Source organism: Protopterus annectens, chromosome 10.part0 (assembly GCF_019279795.1).
Source record: "Protopterus annectens isolate FY-2018-M chromosome 10.part0, PAN1.0, whole genome shotgun sequence".
In the NCBI taxonomy this organism is placed as follows: domain Eukaryota; kingdom Metazoa; phylum Chordata; order Ceratodontiformes; family Protopteridae; genus Protopterus; species Protopterus annectens.
Genome location: NC_056744.1, coordinates 1608283854 through 1608308536, shown reverse-complemented (window position 1 = coordinate 1608308536; position 24683 = coordinate 1608283854). Strand labels below are relative to the sequence as shown.

Here is a 24683-nt window from a genome sequence, read left to right as displayed (position 1 = left end):
AGATAATCTATACCACTGCTCCGCAGGTTGGAGTTTAGAAATCAGTCATACTCTTAGAAATAAAGACATTATACATTACAAAGGCTCTCATTCATACTTGGCATGCGTGAAAGAGCTTTCTCAAAAATATCTCCAGCTGTTTGGAACAATATCCCAGAGAATATTAGGAAAATAGACCTGTTATTGACTTTCAAGAAAACACTCAACGGCCATTTGTTCAATAAAACAGTAAAAGCTAGTGTTGTAGACAGATGTGCTAACACAATGGTACACTAGTTAAGTTCCACTATAATGGTGGTTCCATTCCAAAGTTTGCAGATAAGTCTGTTTAATACTAACTTAGGACAGTAAGAGTAATGCAAATAAAATTGTCACCCCCCCCCCCATTTTTGGGCGATCAGGTAACATTCATAAACTGATTCCTAGTCAATTATATTGCATTAGCATCTTACTGCATTTATAATGAAATTAACATTGCACATTTAAGCATTAATAATGTATCTATTATTGTAAATGTTATTTAATGTGTTAAGTCATTCACTCACACCATGGCTATACATTGTACAGGTAATCTCTGTCAAATGCCTTACTGCCAGTATTATTTTTTTCCATTGCATTGCTAAGTGCATTTCTTTATTTATTTTTTTATTTTATTTTACATTTGTTGACCAAGATAGTCCGACTAGATGCGTGTCAATTTTCAGCGGAGGCCTGGAGAGAAAAGCTCCAATTTCTTACATGTTATTGTCTCTGCAATTGCCAGGTCATGACTAAAGGGAATTGATTCCTGGATCAGTTCACTTACCTGGTTATCAAAGTATAAATAAATAACTTTAAGTTCACATTGTTCAGTGTGTCAATGCATTGTTTATCATTGATTATATAATTTTTAAAAACACTGTATGCCTTTTGGGCTGCCTGGATCGTGTCGGAAATGGGTCCCTAGACAAGTGTGTTTACTCAGTCAGCAAATGTATAAATAAAAAAACAGTCAATCTCTATGTCTAAACTCCTCCTAATGTAGTCTGTAGGCTGCATAGATATCAGGATTGGTTGTTTAGGTCTGTGTGTGTGTGTGTGTGTGTGTGTGTGTGTGTGTGTGTGCGCGTGTGTGTGTAACACTTTATTTGTTTTTTCTATTTTTACAATGGGAAGCCAGAGCTTATATGGCGGTTACAGTTTGCTATGCCTTTGTTTTGCAGTTGCCAGCTTTCTTCCTGTGGGCAGTGCTTGATTTACAAAAGACACACTTCTTCTTCCACTCAGTGTGCACATTTAAGAATGCTAATGACATTTTATTCCATAGTAATCCATAGATCACACCAGTTTGATTCACTTAATATTTTTTTTCTTGGAGCTTATCACCCCGGACCCCTACTGAAAATGGACATATATCCAGTTAGACTAGCCCAGTCAACAACTGTAAAATAAAATAAATAATACAAGACTAAATTGCTGCATTGCAGACTAGCAATTCATCAACTCTTCATTTATCTCCTTGTGCTACAGTTACCTTACATGTACTTCTTAGACTCTAAGAGTGTCCAACAGCTGGCCCTAGGGCCACAAGCCAACCCACCCAAGTGTTTTCTCTAGCCCTTGGTATGTCCTGCAACAAACTGTTTAAATGAACAGATAAATGTTGGACATAGTAATGTGCCCCCCCACCCCAAACTTTGCCAGGTATGGTAAGTGACCCCTGAACTGTATGGGAAGTGGCCCATGAGCCAAAAAGGTTGGACAGACCTACCTTAAGAGTTTTCTAAGCTTCAGCTTGTAAAATAATTTATTGCATCTGCTGATTGCTTATCATTCTGTTTATCTACTACTCAGCTGCATAGATTCACAAAGTAAAAATATCTTATTGAATGCACTTATTTATAATTGTAAATGTTCTGTTTTGTTTATACGATAATAGGATTGCAGCTAACAATGGAATCCTGTGGCCTAGTCCACCTGGGGATAATGAAGAACACTGGATCAAGGTAGTGTGTTTCTTCAGTGCTCAGAATGTTAAGGCAGTAGTGTAGTTTGACGGCTGCAAACTACTGTCCTAACATTTTAAACATTATTTCAGACAGTTAAAAAAAAAATCACTGATCCATTACCTGAAGTGCCTGATGGATTTGCCTCATACTGCTCCATTACTCATAAAATGCTTGATTTTCTGGTAAACCACTAAAAATTGCAGTCAATGTCTGGCAGAGGTTTATACCTACTGTTTATTTTGCTTAAGGAAGAGGATGTTGATTCAAAACAGTTGTTAACTTTCTTAAGTCTCTGATTCTTGCCCTGTCCCTCCTAATCATAATTATACCACTGTTCAGAAAAAGCACATTGATACAAAACTTACTGTTCTGATTAACTATCTAACAGTCTTAACCATAGCTCTCGGTTGTCCAGATTTTCACGGATTGTCTAGATTTATTTCTCATATGTTTGGTCTGCTCCTCATAAAATGTGTGGTTTCTGGCAAATTACTGATGACTGAAGCCACTAAATGGAATAAATTTGAATTTCAAACTTGACATCTTCCAGAAAATATGTGCTAACACTAATCGTGTAATTTTAGCAACTTTCTAGGAACAATTTTTAAAATAAGTCCCTATTTTGGGCCTTTGTTCCTCTGTCATACCTCTCAGCCTCTTAGCACAAGAAATCCGGATAAAGCCCAACCAAATGGGGGGACAAAGCCCCAAAAATAGGGACATATTTTAAATATTGGTCTTATAAACTTAGAAAGTTGTTAGAATAACAGGATCTGTGTTAACGTTTATTTTCTGAAGGATGTGAAGTCTGAAAATCAAATATTGTCATTATTTAGTGACTTTAATCCTTAGATCATCCCAATTATTTGTCAAAAAATCCACTTTTTAAGCGGTACAGACCAAAATCTTGAGGCAAAAATCCGGACATTCTGCGAAAATCTGTACAGTTGAGCGGTATTGTGAACCTTAATTTTTGTACTTGTACCCCAAAGTTATTTGATCTTCTGGTAAATCGCTCAGGATTACAGTCAATACGCAGTGATGTAAAACCTGTTATTTTGTTGACTTTTTATGTGAATTAAAAAAAAAAATAAAACAAGCTTCACGCATCTGAAAGGCAGATCTTTGTACAGACTGAAGAGTACCCAGCACTGCATTCACAACCGCAACTTAGATAGGGTTAGGTGCTCTCCATTACTGCCGTCCACACATCTTACAACAAACAAATAAATAAATAAAAATCATCGATCAGCACTGCCTTCAAATTAAACTTTTTGTGTACCCTAACGAGATTATTTCTTTAAAAAGTATGTTCTTAAAATAGCTACAGGTTTAGCAAGACTCTCCCTATCTCTAAATATATAGCTATATACTATTTGAAGCCTAGCAAATGTCAACTCAAAGAACTTCATCTTAGACATAAAAAATGGCAATTCTATGGTTATCTAAAGAAAGTGAGAACGGTTATACAGAAGCCCGGATAGCTCAGTCGGTAGAGCATCAGACTTTTAATCTGAGGGTCCAGGGTTCAAGTCCCTGTTCGGGCGCTTGTATCTTTTATATTTTATGCTATGAAAAAAGGGAGGTAATGTTTCTTAATTTGCCTGTCCCTTTAAAGCCAGAAATACATACGACTACTACGAAATTGTTTACTCAAAAATTGCCTCAGTTGTGCCACTTAAAACATATCATCTTTTATATTTTATACTATGAAAAAAGGAGGTGATATTTCATTTGCCTGACGCTTTAAAGCCAGAAATGCATATAACTACGAAATTGTTTACTCAAAAATGGCCTCAGTTGCGCCCCTTAAAATTTAACAGCACATGAGAACAGTGGAATTGTTACCAGCCTACCCAGCAAAGATCCGCAGGAAAGCGAAGAGACTTGGGCTGGACAAGAAGCTACATGTAACCCTACCCTATCGAGTCGTCATGGAGGAAGAAGCAATTTAGTAAACATAGTCGCGTCGTTATTTAGGAAGACCGAATAGGCTTTATAAAATTATTTCTAGCAGTAACTACTTGAACTAAGGTGCATCGTTTTTTTTTTTTTTGGAAGGGGGTGGTCAGCGATGTCTGAGATGTGCTTTTAACGTAAGCTGCAGTTTCATACCTAAATCGTGTTGGGCTGATCCTCGTAAACGTCTTTTTTTTTGACAAAAATCAGTGAGGGCTACCATCATCCCTCTTTGCAAGGAACAGTCTTTCTTTGGACAGTAGTGTCCTGCGGAAAAAACATGGCAAATGTCCTGAGATTTTAGGACAAAAAAATATTTAATGAGTTTTCTTTAATAGTTGCATAAAAAGCTATATAAAAAGCTAGTTTTGTTTCTCAAACACCTAAATGGATTATGAAATAGCATAAGTAATTCAAGTGTTACAAGCATATGCTTTTATTTTGGCAAAAATGTGAAGCTCTGTCCTTTACAGTCTAGCCCTGGGTGTGTTTTATCCTGAAAAATCTGACGTTTCCACAAATTAACCATTTTGGGACATTTGAAAAGGTGGCAACCCTACACATCAGTGTGGACTGAAGTCAGTAAACAATTATATGCATTCAAATTTCAGACTTCGTAGCTATGGTAACGCAAAACTGGCAGCTTTCTAAGCTTTTAAGATAATATTTAAAACGTGTCCCCGACTTTAGAACTTCCTCCACAGCTGTTGGCTTTAAACAGATTTGTATTTATTTTATTTTATTTACTGTTGGCTTTACACAGAGTTATGACAGAGGTTGAGGTATACGCTTGTGCAGTATTTCTGGAGTCGCGTTAGTTTGACTGATCTTGCAGTTTTGTTTATTTTCGTTTTACATTGGCACTGTTTGTGTTGTGTCTTCTACCTTCATTTCGTTTCCTTTTTCTTGCCGCCCCCCATCCCGTTACATTTCGTGGAGGTGTGTGCGCTTCTGACTCCCTGTACTTGTTACTCTGCACACATTCTATATCTTCACTACACTCTTTCTCAGACACGATACTAAATCTGTATAATTGTTTAACTTTCCGGAACTGCACACCAAACAGTCTGTGTAAATCCTTAAACGTGTTGAAATGAATTGACACCTGCCGGGAGGACAGTGGGGGGTTGCAGCGGAAAGGTGTTATGAATTATGCCAGTGTTAGCAGGTGCGAAGGCCTGGTTCTGTCCGTGACTGTCCTGTTATTTAATAGCTCAGTTATGTGTTGCCCCTTCACCGCAGGAGACCCTGACCCCACGCTTGGATTCCTAAATAGCGACCTTCCCCAACACAAGTTGTATTAGCCTGCCTAAGGTCACCTTCATAAAAATGCGTAGAACATAAGTATGAGGCTATTTTTTGTTTGTTTTGGGGGGGGGGGGGATGCTACTGGGAGTCATTTCGACATAATCCTTACAGCTTCCTATGCTAGGCACTTTAAGTAATGATAAGGAATCTGAATCACTTTATTTAAATGATGTACCCTAAACACGCACGATCTTGTGAAGAAAAATAGAAGGCGCAAGGTTAAATCTGAGAACCAAATCATAGCATCGTACCTAAGTGATACTCAGCTGTCCAAATGTTTGCCACATTTTTCATCACTCATTAGACCCATTATAGAGTACAATGACCCTTTTGGTATGTACCTCACAAGACATCTACAACAACTGGAAAGACCCCAGAAATACCTCACAAAGAGGATTACTGGCCTCAAACAGATGCCCTATGCAGACCGTCTCAAAAAACTATAGCTTTACTCCATCGTATATCACCTACTCAGAGGTGATCTCTGCCTAACATACAAAGCTATGTCAAACCCAGAGCTGTTGGACATGCTCCACTTAAAGAAACCCCAATCCCTCCGAGCTACTCGCTCTAGGGACCTAAACCTTGTCACCACAATAAACAGAACATGCTGGAGGGATAGATTCCTGTCCCAGAGACTTCCCATACTCTGGAACAAACTTACTATCTATGTCAAACAGAGCTCCTCATTAGCACTCCAAGAAAAATGTTGATAATTGGATGGGAAATTCACCCCGGGATCACTTCTGTGGCTCTGCTCGACAGGGGCACAGGAAAATAAATTTCTTGGGTGGCGAAAGCCAGGGTACATTTTTTGGCTAGGCTTGTATGGGCCCTAGGGCCGATAGCCTAGTACTTATCTATGAACCTATTTTTGTCTGTTCCTCATATACATACATATTTTTTTGGCAAGTGATTGTGGATTGATGCCGCTAAATAATGACATGCATTTGAGGCTGAGACTCAATATCCTTCAAGCAATTTTCTAAGAGTAATGCATAAAATTCGATACGTGATTTTAGACCTAAATTATCAGGCTACTATTGTAGACCCTTTTAAGCCTAGATAAGCAGCTCACTTGAGAGTCAAACCCTCGCCTTAGATCTGCATGACATACACTTTGACCATCATACCTACCAATAACCAGTATCTGTTGAAGTTGACAGATTAAGAGAATATTGATTAGCATGGGTTATCTGACATAAAAGTATTTTAGAATAATTAATTACCATCGTGATGTATTATTATCTACCACTTCATCTCCCAAATTGCTGTTTTTTTTATTTTGTTTACTAGAGTAGAGCACTGATCAAATCTGACTATTTGCAGGCTCACCCCCAGTTACATACATAGTAAAAACAGTAAAATAAGATTGAAAGGCATATTTTTTATCTGTTAATAACTGTCTAACATTTTATAACTGTGGAGCGTTTCTCCCCGGGCCACCACTGAAAATGGTTTCCTCACCCAGTGGACTTTCTCATTCAACAGATGTCAGTAAATAAATAAATACATTTGTAAATTAATGTATTTAAGTTTTAGGATGGATTAGCAGGGGCAGAGGAAAATTTGGAGCCAAAGTTGAGGGGCATCCCTTAAAATCGAGGACAGTTGAGGGGTGTGTACATAGACACATGATGTTTCAAATTTGGGAATAAGGGGCAGGGAGAGGGATAGGTGAGTTAAATGTAGGTGGACAAATGCAGGTGAAGTTGCATTGCAGAATTCCTGAGGTGTTATGTACTGGTGAGTTTAGCAGTACGTATTCATTTTCTAACCATTCAAGGTCACAGGGATGGGGTGGCAGACTTTATTGCTAGCAAGTTGGGGTGCATGGTTAGACTTGTAAGGGCCCTAGTGCTTGTTAGCCTGGTAACAACATATGAAGTAACGGGCACAAAGCAAGACTCAGCCTCAAAGAGGACACTAGTGCAGGCTTACCTGCACATGCTTAGCTATACATTAATTTAGGGTCAGTTTGGCATTGCCAATCCATCTGACAGCATGTCTGTGGAATGTGAGAGGAAACTGGAGACCCGGTAGAAAACCCTTGTAAACAAATAAATGCCCAAACTAAGACTCAGAAAAACACACACAGTTCTAATATGTGGGTTGAAAATATTTGCTCCCCACCATTCAAAAATTGGGATTTATGCTTCTGCCACCCCATCACCTCAGCTACATAAAGAGGGTAGCATAGCTGTATGGTTTAAAGAACTACCTGCTATATTAAATGAATAATGTAGTTTCATAAAATAGCCCTCAAAATCTTTGCTTACGAATTCTGGAGAAAGCCAAAAATAGTGTGTGTGTGTGTGTGTGTGTGTGTGTGTGTGTGTGTGTGTGTGTGTGTGTGTGTGTGTGTGTGTGTGTGTGGTGATGGGGCAAAAGCCTCAAATCAGGAGCAATTTGTAAATATTACTCTTAATTCATTTAGAAATGTAATAGAATAACAGATTTTGCATCAGTGTGCATTTCTGTATAAATACGAAGTATAAAAGTCTAATATCTGGCATTATTGACCATCTGTAATCTTTACTAATTTATGAGAAAATAAAAAAAAGAGTTCTAGGGAAGGGACAAAAATAAGACAACATCACAGACAGTTGAGAGCTATGTTTAGTCAATAGTTATGCCAATATTCATAAATGTAATTCACCTTTCCACTCTCACTTTTCAAGGACCATCATAGGCTAGGGAAGCTTTAGGTTTATAAGCAAGTACTAGGCTAGGTGCTCTTGTGGACCATTTTAAGCCTACTTAACTTCCTTGGTAAATATCAAATGCTGTACCTCTTGTCTGGGAGGCAAACATATTAACCATTATGCCAACCTCCACCCTGCAGTGCTTAGTGGTGCAGTTGGGCGGGGATCATGAGAGCGTGATCGATTTTTAGTGCAGTCTGCCCTCAGCCATGGCAGTTTTGAACTGCGGTTATATTAAGTAGACACTAACGAGATAAATGTATCCTGCTGCTTCCCGCTTCCTTCAGTCACCATGCCTAATAACAGGAATCAGCTGTCCATATATTACAGGACTGGGGGTGCACTGGGAAAATGTGTGGTAGCTTGGGTGGAATGAACCATCTTACTTATTTCACCCCTTGAAGATGTGTAACCTGATTAACCCTCTCATTTAAAGCAGCATAGTTAATACAGACATTTCATGAATTCCTGCCATAGGAGCGGTTTATTGTATGTGGTACTTCAGATAATGAAAAAAAGGTGAGTCAGTTTATGAAAGTTTGCCTATAAGATAAACTAGATGATACAGTCTTATTACTAAAAAGAGTTGCATCATCGTACTGAGTCGGAAGCTAGGCTGCAGTCACGAGGAATTTGTTTTGAAACACTGCAGGTGTACCTTACTGCAGGTAATATTGCTACCTTCATTAATATCTTCACCATTTAGCCTTACAAACCTAAGGCAGTAAGATTCTAACTTCTGATGGTTCCATGGCTTCTATCAAGAGCTGCAAACTGCACTTTAAAATGAGATGAACTTTGTGATACTCTACAAAAACTCATTGTTCTTTCAGAAGCTCTTAGGGTACACAGCTACAGGGTGCGCAGTCTGTCACACAAATTCAGATCAACAACTTTTCACTATTTGCAGTGCCATGGTATCCTACCAGGCAATGATGCACTCCTTGGAAGTAGACGGGTCTCATTTTAGAACTTGAAACATTGTCAGCGTTTCCCTCTGGCCGGTGCTTAGATCAGTCTGAGTGAGTAAAATGTCACACCATGATGTATGACTGGAAAGAACAGCCTGTTCTTGTCAGACTTTAAATTTATTTTAAAAGATAAATTTACATTAAGTTTTATAATTACTGTGTTTTTACCCAGCGAATCATTTTCTTTGTTACCAGAGTCATTTCAGTAAAATGAAAGATGTTCTTAGTTGTCTGCTGTTATTTCTGTTGGGCTAAGAAATTATGCTGATTTCACTTGTATTACTATTTTATTTATTTATTTGTTTATTTATTTCACCCCACTTCTTGCAAATGCCAAATAAATTCCCTCATTTTGGCTGATGTGCTCCCTAAAGGAAGGCAAAAGCCAAGGAATCCAGCATTCATCCTGCAAAGTGGATATTTCTTAATAAAGTGATTACCCCCACCCCAATCTTGTGGTTGACAAATTAGAATGCAATGCTAAGCTTGTCTGACTGTACACTTTTGCACTCCTATGATACACAATTGGAGTTGCACACTGTTAGGTAAACCTGCATTTAAGTGCCTGTGTATTACTTGCTTTTAGGCCTTCCATCAGTGTTTTTTCCCTATGTTGGGGTTCCAGCAACAGCCTACCCATGGCTGAGAGAGCTGCCAGCCATTCACTTTCTTTCACAGCCTGTAACTCCAGCACCCAAGGTTTGCTTATCAGACCAAGGTTATATGGGACAGTCAGGGCCACGACCTCAGAAGAGCATACTTGGGCTTTTTTTTTTTTTTTTCAAATTTATTTTTGATTATTTAGCTGTTAGAGAATGGTATGCTTTCATACAGTATTTGAAAACTTTCATTCTGTGGCATTTTAGGATAACTTTCTATCCCCAAAAAATATTTCAGAATGTTACTCTGTCAGAGTAATCGTATGAATTTTTAGAAGCAGTTGTACACATTATTTTTAGCTTTTACAAGGGCAGGCTATCATTGGCTTTGTTTATGTGTTTATATATATCCTTTAGAAGCACTCATGAGACAAAGTGGAAGTAACTTTGAGCACATTTCACTGATTCTAGGCAATGGTAGTGGAGTTAGGAGCCCAGGCAAAGTGACTTATGTTAGAAAACCTCCAGCAGGAATGAAGAAGTCAGATGAGCTGTATATTTTCTCTGGCTATATCTCCATTTGCTCAGAATGCACAGAAAAGTCTTTCACTGTTCAGCACCATAATCTTATTCAGAGTTCTCTGATTTTACAAACTGGAACCATACTGCTGCCCACTCTGAAAAGCAGAATGAAACAACTGCAGCAGTGTAAGTCACTGGACCCATCTTGAAAGGCAAAGGGCCAGATTCAGGAAGGCTTACACGGAGTTCAAGAGTAGTGTAAGCCTCCGTGTAAGCCTCCCGATTCAGGAACAGCCCATATCTCTGTGTAAGAGACAGCTAACACGTCTCTTACACGGACTGGGCGTGGAAATGCTCAATACCTCATTTGCAGCTCAAAGATATGCAAATGAGGTATCTGAGCGATCCACGAAGCAGAAACCAGTCCGTGTAACGGACGTGTTAGCTGCAGAAATGTACTCATCTGACAACTGAGTACATTTCTGCAAAATTAAAAACGGAGCTATGTCAGCTCCAAATAAAGGGTGCATTTGTTTCATTAAGCATGCCAATGGCCAAATATGTGGCCATTGGCATGAAAAAGTGTTGCAAAAATATGTTATACAACTTTTTTTTTTTCACGGGATTTTGAGGTTTAACTGCAGCGCACACCCGTGCAAACAGGGTGCGCTACCTAAAACTAAAAACCGAAGCTTATAAGCCCACAATTGTGGGATTTATGTATTACATGGAATGTCAATGGAGGGACTTGCAGACCAAAAACAACATGGCCTCTGTTTAGTGGTTGTCAAGGGGGGGAAGCTCCGTGTAAGACATGTAACTAGTCATTACTAGGCAATCCTATGTAAATGAGGGTTACAATACTGAATCACACTGCCACATAGGTAATGAGCACTTTCTGAGTAGTGTAAGAGTTAGAGAAGGGGGAGGAACAGAGTAAGAGGTAGGTGACATCACGGGGGGGAAGGATAGATACAAATGTACCAGATTGGAGGGCAATGTAAGGTGAAAGATGACAGACAGACTTCAGGGAGGGAGGTGTGTCCCAACAGAACACTAGGAAAGTCAAGAAATGGAAGGTTTACGCTATCCCTACACTCAAAGTTTCTTGATATACGTGCATGTGCGCGTGTGCACGTGTGTAAGGCAGGTTCAACATGTGGGAGCTTGTTGCAAACCGTTTACAACGGTTTGCGCGGGCGTGCACGTGTGGAAGGCTGTGTGCGCACGTTTTAACATGAATCAGCCTAGTTCACACCGTGTAAGGATGTGTGCGCGCATTTAACACCGTGTAGGGATGTGTGCGCGCGTATAAGTGACTGTGAGCGTGCTTAAGCTGGTGTGCACATTGCTCCCCCTGAGGATACAGAGAGGAAACAGGAAACAACTAAAATACACGGAGACTGCCAGAGGATACTGCTGGAGTTAATTGGTGGAAACAATTGGAAGCAGGCAATTATGCAGGCAGACTAGAAGCCCAACCCAGCACTTAAAACACTGCAAAGAGCAGTGCAGGGTGTTTCTCACAAAAGATACTGCAAGAAAGTAAGCTATCAGAATTGAAAATTGAAAAAAGCTGAACTCGGAGCAGAAATGCTAGGGGCTGCCATAGCTGTTATAATCAGGCATAGGCGAATTGCTGAGGGTGGTGACAATGCAGATGCTGACAGACAACCCAGAGTGAGGAGAAGGAGAAGAGTATACAGGCCCAGGGTCACCTACCATGGGTTACATGAGCTGGAGATAGTAGAGCGCTACAGAGTGGACAGAGACCTTCTGCAGCAGATTGTTGAGCTGTGCAGGCCACATCTCACACACAGAACCAACAGAGGGGAACCCATCCCAATGGAAACCAAGGTATGTGTTGGCCTAAGAATACTAGCAACAGGTACCTTCCAGAGACCAACTGGTGATATGATGGGGATATCACAGGCATCAGCCTCCAGGGTACTGCACCAGTTCCTGGATGCCATGTCAGCACATGTCGGTGATCATATATATGTCCCTAATGACCGTGAGGTTGTGGCCAGAAATATGCGTCTCTTCCAGCAAATAGCGGGATACCCTGAGGTGCTGGGTGCAATAGACTGCACGCATGTACGCATCAAAGCACCAGCTGGTGAGCGGGGTAGAGTCTACATTAACCGCAAGGGATACCTCTCCATCAACTGCCAGGTCGTGTGTGATGCCCAGGGCATAATAATGAATGTGTGTGCTGGCTGCCCTGGGAGCTACCACGATTCCCACATCTGGCATCTGGCGAGCTGTACCAATCATTTGCCAGTGGGGACTTCCCACACGGACACCTAGTGGGGAATGCAGGTTATGCACTTGAGCCGTGGCTGATGACACCCATCAGAAATGCACACACACCTGAACAGGAACGCCATAATGAGGCACACGCACAAACACGTAATGTCATAGAGCGTGTGTTTTGGCTGCTCAAGTCACGGTTCCGGTGTCTGGACACATCTGGTGGAGCCTTGCAGTACACACCAACTACATGTACCCAAATGGTCATGATATGTGCTATGCTACATAATATGATCCTGCGGAAACAACTGCAGCAGGACCAGCACAGGGCTGGGCCTAACATCCCCCCACCATTGCCAAGGCCACCACAGGCAGAGGGTGACTCGGAGGAGGAACAACCTGACCTTGTCCCAGTAGGCAGAAGGAGGCATGCCCAGTATGCCCTGGCCTTGGCAAAGAGGCAACGCATAGCACATACAGTAAATGTATAAAATGTATAAATATGTTTTTTTCTATTATGTTGTTTATGTTAACATTGTTGAAACTGTGTGGAGCTTTTCTCCCTGGGCCTCTAATGAAAATGGACATATATCCAGCTAGACTAGCCCGGTCAACAAATGTAAAATAAAAAAAAATAAATAAATACACTTGGTCAGTAAGAACACTGGGACTGATACCTGCTCTGACTCACTCATATAGTAACAGGGATGCCTAACATGACACAACCTGCTTCCAAACATGTACAGGGAGTGTAGTATGTGCATCCGACAGAGGCAGCCCTGCAGCACCACCTGAGGCATGAATGCCATGTGTTAAGTAATGTAATACCATGTACCATATGCACACCTGAGGACCCAACTAACATCCACCCACACCAATCATAAACCACAAAAAACACAAACCTACCTCATAGGTACCACAAGCGATAGTAACCTAGATGTAATGCTACCCAATGCCAGAAGTATAAATGCGTGCAGTGTAAATGCACACAGTATAGAGAATGTAGATATCAGTGCTGTAATAGAAAACAGGGTCAAAGCCCACATCAGCACCCTGACACTACCAGGTCACACCTCTGTCCTAATAGCAGGAACTGCCCCAGGCCTACTCTGGCAACGTGAGTGTCAAACGAAATATTACTGTCAACCTGGGTGCCCAGGACCCTGATAACCTCTTCTGTGCTTAGAGGATTGCCACCTAGATGGGAACTAGGGGTAACCCTGTTGTTCCCGAAGGGTATGACTATGCATTGTTTAGCGTTTAACGTAAGGCCATGGCTCTGGCACCACTTATCTGTGTCTATGAGACCCTTCTGAAGGATGTCTGTGTCAGATGGGTTTCCAACTATGCTTCCCAGTTTGCAGTCATCTTCAAACTTTGTCAGCCATAATCCTCCTGTGTTTGCTCGTACTTCTGAAAAGTAGATGCTGAACAAATGTGGGCCCAGGACTGAGCCCTGTGGGACACCACTTGTGACAGCTCTGGAGTATGACATGGCACCAGCAACTTTGACCCTGTGTGTTCTGTCACTTAGCCAGTTTGCAACCCATGCTGTGATGTATGGGTTCACAATTAAGCTGGTGATGTTTTCAATGATACCTGAGTGGGGTATTGTGTCGAAAGCCTTTGCCAGGTCAAGGTAGGCTGTGTGGACTGCCTTGCCCACGTCAATGGCCTGGGTGACTGTCTTGAAAAAGTCAACCATGTTTAAAAGGCATGATCTGCCCTTGACAAAGCCAAACTGGATTGGATCCAATGTCTGCAAGTCCCCTATGTCTTCATTTATTATTCCCATTATGATCCTCTCCATAGCTTAGCAGAACAGGCTTGTCAAGCTGATGGGATGGTAGTTTCCGGGGTTGGTGGAGGCACCTCCTTTGTGAAGTGGGTCCACCATTGCCGTATGCCACTCCTTGGGCACATATCCTGAGGTGAGGCTAAGATTAAACAGCTGCCCTAACTGCGGGTGTAATTACTCATTGAGTTCATGGAGCACACAACTGGGGACACCATCTGGTCCCATGGATAAAGTGTTTTCCGCCTTGGATAGAGCAGTTCTCACCCCAGCATTGGAGATGTTTGGGGGGCTACAATCCTCTGGTGTAGATACCCTCCAGTTGGGGAGTGGGGAGAAATCTGCACTGAACCTGTCAGCCAGTATGTTGGCAATGTCTGTAGGTTCAGTGATATTTACATCATTCCGAACTAATTCTGAGCATATCTGGGAGTTCCCTCCCAGGTTTCAAACATAGGTAAAAAAGGCCTCATGATTGTCCCTTGAGTCCTGAGTGGGTTTACTCTCAAAACTCGCCTTGGATGATTGTATGGGGGAACCCAGTGTTTTACTCACAATGAGCAGGGGTGTCTTCCCTTCTATGGATTTTGCTCTATCTTGTAGTAGCTCCTTCCTTTTGTTGTAGAGCTTGTTTATGGCTAGGGTCCACCAGACTGGATGCTTGTCTGTGGTACAAAGAGTCTTTGTTTTGTTTGGGATTGCCTGATCCATGCAGTCCTGGAGGTGCTGGTAGAAGGCATTTGTAAGTGATACAGTGGCTTGGGTAATGGTGTCCGCTGGCTTGGGGGCCTTAGAAATGTGAAGTCGGCATTTGAGAAGGTCTTCACTGTTTGTTTTTCTTTCTGGGGTGTGGGTGGGATGTGGACTCCCACTGAGATTAGTCCATGATCTGATCTCACCAATGATGGGTATACTTCTGGTGTTGAACAGTGTGACCCCATGTTCGTGATGATGAGTTCTAGTATGTTGTCTCCACTTGTGGGATTGGGACCAGTTGTTCCATGGCATTTGAGTGTATGAACTCTTGGAACCTTTGTGTTAGAGTGTTGTGGCTTGATTAGTGATCCCAGTCTATATGTGGATAGTTGGAATCACCCAGTAGGATGGTGTTTGGAGATACATTTATCCCCTTCAGTGTTTGCAGGACAGCTGTGTGAGGTACCTGAGTTTGAGAGGGTGGCATGTAACATGCTACAAACTGCAGAGCAGTCTTGCCTACGGTTACTGGCACCTGGATGGTCTCCGATGCATCGTGTGTTGCCACCAACCTTGAGGTGAGGGTGTCCTTGATGAATATGGACACCCACCCTCCTTTCTTGGTGTTGTCCGGATTCTGGTGCGGAACGCATGATATGAGGTAACACCCGATAGTGCCGGGGTGCTGTCAGAAGCTGTGAACCAGGTTTCAGGCACAGCACAGACATCAATGTGCTACATACTGAGAAGGGCATAGAGTGTGTGCAGCTTGAGGTTGAGACCTCTGGCATTGAGCAGCATTACCCTTAGTGTCTTTCCTTTACTGTGTTCTAGGGTGGTAGGTGTAGAATCTGAATCTTGCATAAAAAAGGCACAATGGGGGTGGCAAGAGCATCAGCCGAAATCCGGAAGCCCAGGGGTGACAGGTGCAAGCCGTCCCTTGCAAATCAGCATGGCCTGTCCAGCATGTCATCCCAGGCAGACAGACATTGGACCCCTTTGAATGACACCATAGTTTAAGCAAATTATTACAGCTGATCATCTTGTCTCTGTTTATGTGGCATCATACTTGGTGAAGGTAGGATACTGCTCAAGGTCAGGGTCATACCTGCCTGGCCTACATAATCAGAGGGATCCTCTATGTCTCTTTCCATGTAGTCCAGGGAGGTACATCTCAGGTCGTTCACACCAGCATGGATAATGACTGGGTCAGACTTGTACTTGCAGTTGAGTGACCTGAGTGCTTGCATTATGTGGTGGATTCCAGTGCCCGATAGGCAGCTTACTGTGACCTCCTCCGTACTCGATCTGGTGAGCGGGACGTCAGTGTGTCTGACTATGGAGTCACCTATGACAAGTGTGTCTGGCATTGTGTTTGGCCTTAAGGGCTGTGACTGTTTGGCACACCGACTCTGTGGTCAATGTGTTGCATGTGCTGTGCCCTGTGGAGGCAGTTGTGTGAGTGTCTGCTGTGGTGGCCACTGCCGTTTTGGTAGAATTCTGATCAGAGCCTCCGAGTATGTCTTTGTGTGTCTATGTGTATGATTTTAAGTTGTGATAGTGCCATGTGAGACTGGGTTTGTGATGTGTGTGGTTACCTTCACCTTCTCTCTGGTCTTGCTAGTCCTATGTTGAGAGAGCTCAGCCTCCACTTTGGCTATATAGTTGCATCTCTCACATGTATGTGTGTTTTATGGGAGAAGGAGAGGGTTGTCAGTGTACATGAGGCAAGTGTAACATTGCCACAATATTCCCAGGTTCACCAGCTGAGCAGGAGAGGACACTAGCAACTGATCCCTAGACATGCTAGAAGGAATAGACAAAACAATGTTGGAATACAGGGAGATATCAAGCCCCCCAAACCACATCATAGTGCTTGACTGACAATACCTACACATACACCAGTGTTTCATAGTGTCATAGTTTACTACTAGGCTATCTGCCCTAGTGCATGTATAAGCCTAGCCATAGTGATGTGGCTATTGCCACCCCTTATAGTGGTAATAAGTGTACAGAATAGATTCCGAATATTGTGCCTCTGACTTAGTAGTGACACATTATGACCCCCTTACGTAATTGAATAACATGACTGTGCCTCTGTCTAGTCTGTGCCTCTGTCTCATATGCAGTTGTCCAGATGTCTCCTGAAGAGAGTCAGTGAGGGACTCTGTCAAATATAAACTGGGATACTCTGCTACAGTGTGAGATGCCTCTGAGTTATGACTCTGTCCCTCCAGCATGTCCTATACATGTATGTGCTGAGGTTCAAATCCTCAGCTCTCATGGCTCTGGTGGATTTGGATTGCTTGCAGTGGAGCATGTCCACCAAATCCTGATTGGACATGGTCTTGTATGTCAGGCATAGGTCACCTGCAAGTATGCGGTATGACACTGAATAAAGCTGGATTTCCTCTATTCTGGAAGCATATGAGATGTGTTGAAGAACCCTGATCTTCATGGTAGGTACTTTTGGGGTCTCTCCAGCTGTTGCAAGTGCTGGGTGAGGTACATACCATATGGGGCTTTGTATTCAATCATGGGCCTGATAAGGGAGAAGGATAGTGGAACAATGACCTCCTATGATCTGGATGGAAAACCCTCCATGATAAGGTGGGCAAGATAGAAAGTCTTCCTAACCACTTTGGCAACAGGGGTGTCAAAAGAGATGTCACTATCTACATGTGTCCCCAGGTGTCTGATTTGTTTTCTGTGCTCAGTGGGTTGCTGTCTATGTATTGATCTGTGGGCACTTTGTTCCTCCCAAAGGGATGAATACACATCAGTTGCATTCAGTTTCAGGCCATGCGTCTGGCACCAGCTATCCGCCTTTGTGACGGCATTCTGTAGGATGTGTGTGCCGGCTGATGTATTCACTATGGTGCCTAGGTTGCAGTCATCTGCAAACTTTGTCAGCCACAACCCCCCTATGTTTGCTTTCACATCTGAAAAGTAAATACCAATTAAGAGGGTCCCAGGACACATCCTTGTGGGACACCACCTGTGACTGGCTTCGAATCTGACAAGGCACCTGCAATGTTGACTTTATGGGTTCTGTTTCTTAGCCATTTTGCAACCTATCCTGTGACATATGCTGTTATATGTCAGCTGTTGAGCTTGGCTATGATGCCTGAGTGGGGTATTGTGTCACAGGCCTTAGCCAAGTGCAGGTAGGCTGTGTGGACTGCGTAGCCCTCATCGATGGCCCTACTGGCAGTTTCATAGTAGTCAACTAGGTGCAAAAGGCAGGATCTGCCCTGTACAAAGCTGAACTGGGTGGGAACAAGGGTCCGTAGGTCAGCAATGTGTCTGTGTAAGAGCTCCATAATGACTCTTCCCATAGCTTTGCAGACAAGGCTGGTTAAGCTTGTGTGGTGGTAGTTGCCATGGTCTGTGGAGGCATCTCCTTTGTGGAGTGGGACCACTGTTGCCATACGCCAGTGTTCAGGTACATATCCTGTAGCAAGACTAAGGTTAAATAGCAGTTGTATATGCGGGTCCAGCTCCTTCTGGAGTTCACATAGCATGCAACCGGGGATACCAGCAGGTCCCATTGATGCTGTGTACTTGTCTTTGCTGAGTGCGGCTCTCACATGGACATCCAAGATGACAGTGAGGTTACATACAGCAGTGATAACTATCTTCTTTTGGGGGTGAGGGAGGGGTTAAATCGCACTGAAGCTGTCCGGAATGTTGCCAATATCTGTCAGGTCACTGGAATATATGTTGTTGTGTACCAACTCTGAGCATATCTGAGGGTTCCCAACCAGGTGTCTGACATAACTGAAGAAAGCAGTGTGGTTACCTTCATTGTCTTTGGTGATTTATGTCCCCAAGTTGACCTTGCATGTCTTTATGAGATAATGTAGCTTTCTACTAGTGCTGATCACAGCTGTCTTCCCTTTTGGAGATGTAGCTCTGTCTTGCATTAGTAACCCTCATCTGTCATACAGTTTGTTTATGGCTGGGGTCCACCAGACAGGCCACTTTCCCTTTGTGGAGTGGGTCCTGTTTTTATTTGTGATTGCATGGTCCATGCTTTCTGACATCTAGCTAAGGGGAGGTCATCGTGGTTCTGCAGTTATCTTTCATCAGCATTAGAAATTACCACAACAGCCCCTGTGGGGTATACCTCATGCAGACACATCCAGCACCTGTAAAGTCCACAACAGTACCTCACCAGGAGTATGAAAGAGCTGGAACACATGTAATGTGTCGCCTGATTAAACAGAGAGCACCTCCACACACTGCCATGCTGTCCACCCAGATGCAAGCCGTGCCTGATGTAGAAAGCCATGTCCAAGCTGGAATCAATGCACATGCTGCACCTTGTACAATCTGAATGGCAGGGAGCTATGCACATGAGGGACCTGAACCCCAGCACTGACATACATAGGACAGGCTGTACTGCATTATCTATAACACAGAAGCCACCCCCACGCATGAGTAAACTACCAGTACAGGTTGTCCGTAGAGACACTCATTGATTCTCCTCAACAGGAATCCTAATGAGTGGATGGGAGATGGGAGGTTTACCCTGGGTATCAATGTTATGTCACAGGTAGACAGAGGCACAGTATACTAAACAAGACATATGTCATGGCAAACTACACTTACAATGTGTTGACGGACAAACACACTCTCCGACTAGCATTAGAAATGGCCTAGGGCACATCGGTAGTGTTTGCCAATGTACACCCATGTTGTGGAATACACTACTGATGTTGGATGAGGCTGTTGTAAGTAGTTCACATCTGAACATAATGCAACATGGTCAGATAGGTTCATAGGTACATAGGTTTATACTAGGCTATCTTCCCTAAGGCAGGTATAAGCCTAGCACAGAGTTTGTTAGCGTACACCACCCCTTATATGGAAACAGTACTGTGCCCATTATTTTGTCATGCCTCTCTCCAGCAGTGACACAGTGACGATCCCCGGGTTAAACGTATGACCTTCCATCCACAGGTCAAGATACCTCTTGAACACAGCCAGCAAGGTGCTCTGCCTCACATGGACCGGGATTGTATTCCACAGCATAGGGAGTCTCCGGGTGATAACTCCATCCCTCCAACATGTCCAATGTACATCGCTGCTAAGGTGTAAGTCACTTACACTAGTGGTTCAGGTGGATCTGCCGATTCTGAGGTGGAGCATGTCCATTAATCCCTGTTTGGACATGGCCTTGCATGTCAGGCACATGTCACCTCTAAGCAGACGGTATGTGAGTGAATAGAGTGGGAGTGTCTTCAATCTGGCAGCATATGACAGCTGTTGGGGTTCCTTGATCCTTTAGGTGGGGGACATTCAGGGTGTCTCCAATTGCTGCAGATGTTGGGTGAGATACATCCAGAATAGGGCATTCTACTTGATCACTGGTCTGATAAGTGAAGAGTACAGAGGAACAATGATCCACTAGATCTGGATGTGAATCCCATCCTGATCAGGTGGGCAATGTAAAAGGTCTTTCTAGCCACTTTAGCAACGTGAGTGTCAGAAGAACGGCGACTGTCAACCTGGGTCCCCAGGTCCATGATAACCTCCTCTGTGCTTAGAGGATTGCCACCTATATGATAGCTTGGGGTTACCTTGCCTTTCCTGAAGGGTATGTCTACACATGTTGTGCACTTTGACTTCAGGCCATGGCTCTGGCACCAGCTATCAGTTACCGTGAGTCCCTTCTGAAGGATATCTGTGTCTGATGCACTGTCTACTATGGCGCCCAGTGTGCAGTCATCTGCAAACATTGTCAGCCAAAGTCCTCCCATGTTGGCCTGTACTTCTGGGAAGTACATGACAAACAATAGGGGGCCAAGGACTGAGCCCTGTGTGACACCACCTGTGACCAGCCTGGAGTCTAACATAGTGCCAGCAACTCTAACCCTGTGGGTCCCGTCCTTAAGCCAGTTTGCAACTCATCTTGTGACATATGGGTTTACATTTCAGTTGTTAGGGTTTTCCACAGTACCTGAGTGAGGTATTGTGTTGAAAGTGTTTGCAAGGCCAAGGTAGGCTGTATGGACTGCCTTTCCCCAACAATGGCCTAAGTGACTGTTTTGAAGATGTCAACCCAGTACAAAAGACATGATCTGCCCTTGACCAAGCCAAAATGGGATGGGTACAATGTCTGCATGTCCCCTATATCTTTGTTTATGAGCTCAATTATGATCCTCTCCATAGCTTTGCAGACTAGACTTCTTAAGCTTATGGGGCAGTAATTACCATGGTCTGTAGAGGCACCGCCTTTGTGCAGATGTGCACAACTGGACCCGAACCAGGCTGTTGTGCACACTATGGAAATGTAAAGCAGTGATAGGACTAAAGCCCAGGATACTGACCACCACAGTGAAAGTACTGAACCACTACACTATACAGTACTACAGTGTTAGGTCAGTATGAACGGATGTTGACAATTGTGTGCAAAGTATCCCATGCAAAACCTGCAGGCACAGTATACTCCCTGTTGTGTTCACACAAAAAGCATTTGGACAGTAACTACACAACATGGCACAGAACACACAACCATAAACTGGAGGTATTTGTTGAAGGTCACACTCATCCACAAATGTGATGGGCTGCAGAGTTCAACATATGGAAAGCCCACACTGGGCATGCTCACACACTTAGATAAATGAGACATCTTTCACACAACAAGCCATGGGAAGGCTGAACTGGGCATGCTCACACATTTGGTCCAAATGTTACTCCTAGCAACTGTGAAAACACACCAGAGGATGCTCATTCCCCTTTCTAGACACTGATCATGTAAGCACCCTATAAGTATATCAGGAGAAAAGGAATATTTCAGTAATCCGAATAGCGCGCTCTGCTAATGTGTCTGTCTCTAGTGTCATAACATAGTTAGGTAGGGGTTTAAATCCAGCAAGTGGCAAGTGTGTGTGAAGGGGGATAAGTGTGTGTGTATGAAAGGAACATCCCTTTTGGCAACTGGGAAAACACACCACAGGATGCTCATTCCACTTTCTAAACTCTGATGATGTCAGCACCCTATAAGTATATCATGTGAAAGGAAATCTCCCAGTAATGCGAATAGTGTGCTGTGCTAATGTGTCTGTCTCTAGTGTCATAACATAGTTAGGTAGGGGTTTGAATGTGGCAAGTGTGTGTGAAGGGGTGTAAGTGTGTATGAAAGGAACATCCCTTTTGGCAACTGGGAAAACACACCACAGGATGCTCATTCCACTTTCTAAACTCTGATGATGTCAGCACCCTATAAGTATATCATGGGAAAAAGAATCTCCCAGTAATGCGAATAGCACGCTGCGCTAATGTGTCCATCTTTAGTGTCATAACATACTTAGGTAGGGGTTTGAATCCAGCAAGTGTGTGTGAAGGGGGGTAAGTGTGTATGAAAGGAACATCCCTTTTGGCAACTGGGAAAACACACCACAGGATGCTCATTCCACTTTCTAAACTCTGATGATGTCAGCACCCTATAAGTATATCAGGGTAAAAAAAAATCTCCCAGTAATGCGAATAGCGCACTGTACTAATGTGTCTGTCTCTAGTGTCATAACACAGTTAGGTAGGGGTTTGAATCCAGCAAGTGTGTGTGAAGGGGGGGTAAATATGTATGACTGAAATATCCCTTTTGGCAACTGGGAAAACACACTACAGGATGCACATACCCCTTTCTAAACGATATCACAATTATGTATGGCTTTTGATTACAGACATGCCACGTGTGTTTTGCCCACACAGAATGCCCATGTGTGCGGGTTGTCCCTCACAATAATGCATGACATTGATTAAACCAGTTATGGCAATGCACACATGATGTATGTGTGTGCCAAATACACATATGTACCTGTGACCTTCAATAGTTACCATGTGTGATGCCTGCCACATGTGAATACATGGTATTTGCACAGGGTAACATTATGACTGTGGTCTTCTGTGCAGGTGCCTCATGTGGGATGTGTATATACAGTGTGAGATGTAGATGCTATCAGCCTAGTAGTGAGGGATACACACCTGGTCTGGGGCATATAGTCTACATGTTGTTGATGTACAGGTGCTGCATGTTTTCACCTGTTGTGGGAGTGGTAAGATGTTATTCCATAGCAATGCAGTGACTGCATGCTAAGAACCGTTCAGCTAGGGTGTTGTAGCTACACTAATTCATTAGCATTCAGTAATATGTCAGAATCCCTGGTGAGGGTCTGATGCCAACCAAGGTCAGGGGTCTACCAGCCTGTGTCACTTGCTCAGTGATCCCTTCCATGTTCCCTATCATGTATCCCAGTGAGGGACATCCCACATCAGCTGTGGTGGCATGGACAATGACTGAGTCATATGTGCCCATGCATCTGACTGACCTGTATGTTTGTGTTATGTGGTGGACCACAGTGCCCCATGAGCATATCACTGTGACCTACACATTGTCTGGCCTGGTGAGCATGTTCTCACTGTACTGGATAATAAAAGTACCTAACACAACTGCGGCAGTAGTGTTGTATAGCTGTACAGACTGTGCTTGTTTGACACACAGGATTTGTGTGCTATGTGTTATGCGTGCTGTGTGCAGGCCTAATGTATGCCTGTGTGCCAGCTGCAGAGATGTCTGCCAGTCATGCAGGATGCTATCCTTAGGCTCCACAACTGACCCGGGGTGTTTCCATGCTTGTATTGCTGTCCGTGTAGGTCCACATCAGATTGGTATTGCTGTCACTGTAGTATTTCATGCCACCAGACAGGTTATGCCAGTACTGGGTTCAGAGTGCTTAGTCCACAGTTTGGCCATGTGTTTCCATCTCATACATGTGTTGTACATCCATGGGTAGGGGATAGGGTTGACTGTGTACATGTGGCAGCTGTGACATTACTACATGACACACATATCCCACAACTGTACCATAGAGGTGACTGACAACTGACCTTTGCACATGCTACCATAGTATTGAGATTGCATTGGTAATTAACAGCACATAGGGCCAATGGTAAACAAGATACATAGGTCCATAGGTTCATACAGGGATGTCTGCCCAGGGCATGTATCCACCTAGCCAGAATGTGTGTGGCTTTCAACATGCATTGTAAATCTGTCTTGCTATGCCCTTTTCCAAGGTTAGTATACTGTGCCTCTGTCTCACAGTGACACATAAGTGATACCCAGGGTGACCCTACAATGTCACATCCAGTCATTAATATCACTCTTGAAGACAGTCACTGAGTCACTCTGCCTAACCTCTATTGGGATAATATTCAAGAATGAAGGGAGCCTCCAGAGTTGTGAATGTGCCCCTCCAGCATGTCCTATGTATATCACTCCTGAGGTTCAAGTCTTTCCAGCGTGTATCCTGATGGGATCTGGATATTCTGAGGTGCAGCATGGCCATTAAGTGAGGGTTTGACATGGCTTTATATGTCAGGCACAGATTGCCTATGAAGAGGCAGTATGCCACTGAGTAGAGCTGCTGTTTCTTTAACCAGTCAGTATGTGACATCTGTTTGAGCCCTTTGATCCTCTTGTCAAGGTACGTATGTGGTATCTGCAGTTGCTGCAGGTATCTGGTAAGGTGCATGCCGACAGGTTCATCTTAGTCAATTATGGGCATGATGAGGGATGAGTAAAGGGGCACAATGTCCTCCCCTGATCTACATGTGGATCCCATCATGATGATGTGGCCCATATAACATGCTTACCTAACCACTTTGTCCATGTTGTTGTCAAATGGTAGAATGCTATCAACCTGTGTACCCCAAGGTCCATAATTCCTTCGTCTGCACTTAATGGATTAACACATATGTGGTACTTTGTGGTCACTTTGTGTTTGACAAAGGGGATGACTATACGCTTTCTGTCATTCACCTTGAGGCCATGGCTGTGGCACAAGTCGTGTGTTTGCAAGAGGCCCTTTTGGAGGATG

The 24683-nt window shown here is 43.3% G+C and overlaps 1 protein-coding gene and 1 non-coding gene across 2 annotated transcripts in view; one reads left to right on the top strand and one right to left on the bottom strand.

Moving 5' to 3' along the window:
• LOC122813785 (gamma-crystallin S-like) overlaps positions 1-24683 on the bottom strand; it is a 455826-nt gene that overhangs the window by 154212 nt on the left and 276931 nt on the right. The window lies entirely within an intron of this gene.
• TRNAK-UUU lies at positions 3463-3535 on the top strand. Its single transcript has one exon. It is a non-coding gene; the product is annotated as a tRNA-Lys (tRNA).